Source organism: Mastomys coucha, unplaced genomic scaffold (genome assembly GCF_008632895.1).
Source record: "Mastomys coucha isolate ucsf_1 unplaced genomic scaffold, UCSF_Mcou_1 pScaffold18, whole genome shotgun sequence".
NCBI lineage: Eukaryota > Metazoa > Chordata > Mammalia > Rodentia > Muridae > Mastomys > Mastomys coucha.
Window position 1 is genome coordinate 3,972,130 of NW_022196900.1, and position 5,392 is coordinate 3,977,521.

Genomic DNA, 5,392 nt, shown 5'->3' on the forward strand with positions numbered 1-5,392 from the left:
GTGCTTACTATCAAGTCTGATGGCTTGGGTTTGGTTTCTGGAACCCATGTGGATGTGGATAACTGACTCAAGTTGTCCTCTGACCCCCACATGGGTGCCTGGCATGCCCTCTCTCAAACGTAAAACAACAACAACAAAAACTCACTAAAAGTTACAACTAGGAAAAAGACTGATATGCTGTAGTCTACATGTTATTTTGAGTACAAATGCTAGAGAAAGTTATCCATTAAGATCAAAGAAACCTTTCCTAACAAAGCTAGGATCTTGAAGAAGAGGAGGCCTTACCAAGTGAGAGAAGAATAATCCTATAGACAAGAAGAAATAATATTTTTAAAGAAAGATAAGCTAGCCTGGTGTGGTGGTACAGGCCTTTTAATTCCAGCTCTCGAGAGGCTGAGGGGTGTGTATCTCTGAGTTCCAGGCTAGACTAATCTGTACCAGGATAGCAAGGGCTACACAGAGAAACCTTGTCTCAAAAATAAAAAAACCCAAAAACCAAATAAACAGAGCCTAGTCTATATAGATCCTGTCTAAACTACAAAAACATATCTGGGCATGGTGTTGCATGCCTTTAATCCCAGCACTTGAGAGGCAGAGGCAGGTGGATCTCTGAAACTGGAGTTACAGGCCATGTGAGTGAGCCACCATGTGAGTGCTAGGTTCTTTGGAAGAGCAGCCAGTGCTCTTAACTATGAGCTATCTCTTCAGTCCCCTATTTTTTCTTCCTTTATGTATATAAGTGTGTGTTATGTGTCTGTGTATGTGATGTATGTGTGTACATCTCTGTGTAGGCACACATATGAAAGTAAAGACATGGGTGTTGTCCTCATCTTCCATATTGTTTGACACTGGGCCATTTTGTTGTTCATGATCTGGAGAAATTTTCCCATCTCTGTTCCCATCTCCTGGATTACAGAATATACTACTGGGTCCCCCGAGACAGGGTAGCCCAGGGTGTCCTAGACCTAACTTTGTAGTCCAGGCTGGCTTTAAATTCAGAGTTCACTTGCCTCTGCCTCCTGAGTGCTAGGATTTTAAAGGTGTGTGCTACCCTGCCCCCAACAGAAAGCACTCTTATCCAATGAGCCATCTTGTTAGCCCCGAATCAATAATTCTAATCTGCTCACTGTTAAAAGAGCACACCAGTGAAATCACAATAAATTACTGAAATAAAAAAATAAGGTGCCACTATTTGACATTTAAGGACATTGGTCTGGCAGCATGTTTTTGTGGTGTCAGTATTGCTTACTTAGTAGAATAGTCCAGCTATTTCTAGTAGAAACCAATCAGGTCACAACCTCTGCTCCTTATTCAGGATGAGGGCATGTGTTTCTTGGTTTCTAGGACATCTACTGCTGCCTTCTAATTTTTCTGAGATCTAGTTCTGTGACTTGTTCTAACTAGAGAGAAGAGGTAAAGTAAGCTGTTAACATACCTCTGAACACACACATTTTGGTGACTTGAATTTTTGTAGCTTTACATTATAAGCTATCCATCTCACCTAATAGATATGATAAACAAATGTTTGATTTGCATCAATGTGTGTATACGTTAGTAACTTAATAAGCTTTGACTTCACTGTAGGATATTTAATAAATTAAATAGAATTAATTTAATTGATGTTTTGTTTATTTGTTTTTGAGACAGAGTCTCACTAAGCCCAGCCTGTCTCTGCCTCATGTGCTACTATGCCTGGCTATTTATTTGGTGTTTTCAGGCAGTATCTCATGTAGCATAGACTGAACTCTCCCATCCAAGTACTGGCAAGGCTTGACCCTGTTTAACTTCCAAGATCAAAATAGCTTAGGTACTTTCAGAGTGCCATTGGTATAGATTGGCATCCAACTTTATGTAGGAGAGGATGACCTTGAACTCTTGATTCTCCCGCTTTCACCTCCTGAATGCTGAGATATATGAGCCAGCCCACCTGATTTATGTGAGTCTAGTATCTCACCTATGCAAGGACAGCACCATACCAACTGAACTACAGCCTTAGTTCCAGGTACTGGGGAGAGGACTGAGGCAGGAGAATTTCTTGAACTTAGGAGCTTGGGCAGTGTAGTGAAACCTATGTACAAAATAGTAAAATACCAATTGTTATGATTTATGTGCTAGCTAAGAGACTAGGCCTCAGTTAATGCTGGATAAGTACACACACTCTCTCTTTTAAGCACTCCACTCTCTCATTACCTCTCAGCCTTTTTTTTTTTCTTGAGACAGGGTCATACCAACTTAACCAAGGCTGGCCTTGAACTTGTAATCTTATGTCTCAGCTTCCCAAGCAGCTGAAATTAGAGGCATGTAGTACTAAGTCTTGTAAGAGGTTTTCTTCCATTTTTTCGAGATAGGGTCTCACTATGTAGTTTTGAGTGACCTGGAACTTACTATGTAGACTAGACTGGTCTTGAGTTCACAGAGTTCCCCTGCCTTTGCCTCCTGAGTGCTGGATCAAAGGTGTGCACCACCACGCCACACCCAGCTTTGTAAGACTTCTTTTTTTAGGGTTTCTCTGTGTAGTCCTGACTGTCCTGGTACTCACTCTGTAGACCAGACTGGCCTCCAACTCAGAAATCTGGCTGCCTCTGCCTCCCAAGTGCTGGGATTAAAGGCGTGCGCCACCACCGCCTGGCTTTGTAAGACTTCTTAATATAACAGTGTTAGCTATTAAGTTAAACACTAAGTTGACTGAATTTGAAAATACATGCATTTTTATTTAAATATTACAGTAATTGTTATAACCACTTTAGAAAGTAGTTCACTAGATGGCTGACGTAGCCTTGTCTTGTCCATATGTAACCAAACTTGAATTGTTTCTGATAAATAGTAACTATAGAAATCTGATAATGTATTAATGTAAACACAACTGAGGCTTACTTATTTATGAAACATTTTGAAAGATATGTGAGTACTTGTATGTGCTCAATAATAAACTAGATTGTGTTTACTTTAGAATTAGTCATTGACTTTGTTAGTTGAGGTTTGACGTAAGTACTTATTTGTCCTTTGGTTTGAGGAAGGACCTTAGAGTTGGTAAATTTTCTGGCTCTTAGATTAAATTATGGTCTTAAAGTTCAAGGCAAACAAAAAAGTACAAGACAAATAACAATTAAAAAAATAATACAGCAGCTATAGGCTGCTTATATCTTCATTCATAGTCTCTTCAAGTCATGATAAAAATCTATGCTGTGTAGTAGAAATTTATGAGTGATATTTAAGTCATTTTAGATGGACTGGGCCTGTAACTCAGCAATGGAGAGTGCTTTCCAGCATGAGTGGCCCTGAGTTCAATCTGTAGTAGTATTGTAAAAGAAAAATAACTTGAAGAACTCCATGGGAATGCAAGAAATCATATATACACTATTTAGTTTTGTTTACACTATCCATGCTACCTTCCACTCTTATATGGGATTCAGGGATTGAACTCAGGCTGCCTGGCTTGCATGGCAAGTGCATTTACTCATTGTGCCATCATGCTGCCTCCATAGCTTTTTTGAGTTAGTCTTACTGTTTAGCCCAGGCTAGACTAGAAAAGTATATATTATAGGCTGATCAGGAGCTCACTCTCTTCCTCTTTCGTGTGTGTGTGTGTGTGTGTGTGTGTGTGTGTGTGGTATGTGTGTTATATGTGTGTTGTGTGTGTGTTGTGTGTGTTATGTGTGTATAGTTTGTGTGTGTTGTATGTGTGTGTATGTTGTATGTGTGTGTTATATGTGTGGTGTGTGTGTTGTGTGTGTGTGTTTTGTATGTGTGTGTGTGTGTGTTGTATATGTGTGTTGTGTGTGTGGTGTGTGTGGTGTGTGTGTGTGTGTGTGTTGTATGTGTGTGTGTGTGTTGTGTGTGTTGTGTGTGTGTGTTTTGTATGTGTGTGTGTGTGTTGTATGTGTGTGTTGTGTGTGTGGTATGTGTGGTGTGTGTGGTGTGTGTGTGTGTGTGTGTTGTATGTGTGTGTGTGTGTAGGTGTTTCTTTGTGTGCAGATAAAAGCCAGAGGTCAATCAATGTCAGATGCCTTCTTCAGTTGCTCTCTACCTTGCTGGGTTAGGGTTTCTTTGGAGCTCACTGATTTAGCTAGGCCAGCTGGCTATGAGCTGGGTCCAGAGATCACTTGTGCCTGATCACCATCCTCTCCAGTGCTGGAATTACAGGCACTCATTGCCATGTTTTTTTTTTTTTTTAAGTTTTTATTTTGTTTGTTTGAGACAGGGTTTCTTTGTGTAGCTTTGGCTGGCCTCAAACTCACAGAGATATATCTACCTCTGCTTCCCCAGTGTTGGGGGCTAAAGGACTGAGCCATCACCGCTTGGGATATGAACTCAGACCCTCATGCTTGCATAGCAAGTACCTTACTGACTGAGCCATCTTTCAAACCCTTAGAACTCTAGATCCAGCCTCAGTCTCCTTAGCACTGGGGTTGCAGCTGGCCATGCTACCATATTTTCACAAAATTAATTTTGTTTTTCTTTGACTTGGTTTACGTTGGCATAAATTATAGCATTAGCTCTTTCAGCCGGTGTGGATCTGATATTAGTGCTGCAGAGAGGAAAGCTGTGGGCTGCCCAAAGTGTAGGCTTTCAAATCTGGGCTTGAATTTCAGAGTATACTGTTTAATTAAATCTGAGGCCTTGGACAATTGACTATGTTTTAATTAATCTTTGAAGGGGAAATTGTATGTTGTACAGTGAGTTTTTCTTCTCCTTTCTTCTGTTCACTCCCCCTCCCTCTCTCTTTCTCTCTTTCTTTATGATGGGGGTCTTACTATAGACCTCCATATAGAGATTTGGTTGGCTTTGCTCTTAAGTATGTGAGTTATAATTTCAATTCTTGTATTTTTTCTTGTTTTTAAGAAAGAGATTCAGTAACCTATATTTAAAGTGTTTGGTTGTTTAAATAAAAACGGCCTCTCATAGGCTCATATATTTGAATGGCTACATTTTAGGGAGTGGTACTATTTGAGAAAGATTAGAAGGATTAGGAGGTATAGCCTTGTTGAAGGCAGTGTGTCACCAAGGATAGACTTTGATGTTCCAGGAGCCCATGCCAAGTCCATTCCTACTCTTGTGCTCTCTCTCTTTCTCCCTCCCTCCCTCCTCCTCCTCTTCTCTCTCTCCCCCCCACCCCCCACTCCTGCCTCTGGATCAGGATGTAAAGCTCTCAGCTCCAGGACATTACTTGCTTGTCCTGTGTGCTTTCCTTTATAAGAGTTGCTACTTTCATGGTGTTTGTTTACAGCAGTAGAGCAGCAACTAAGAAAGACTGACACTTACGTGTGTTTGTTCAACTGGACAACACTTAAAGACAGTTATGATAACAATTCCTTTCTGTAACCCAGCCACAGGACTAGTTGTTCAACCTGATTTTTTTTTTTTTTTGGTTTTTCGAGACAGGGTTTCTCCA

The 5,392-nt window shown here is 40.5% G+C and overlaps 1 protein-coding gene across 8 annotated transcripts in view; it reads left to right on the top strand.

Annotated features, from left to right (window-relative positions):
• The window catches only part of Unc13b (unc-13 homolog B), a 211,220-nt gene that overhangs the window by 14,882 nt on the left and 190,946 nt on the right, over nucleotides 1-5,392 (top strand). The gene's annotated exons all lie outside the window — the stretch shown is intronic.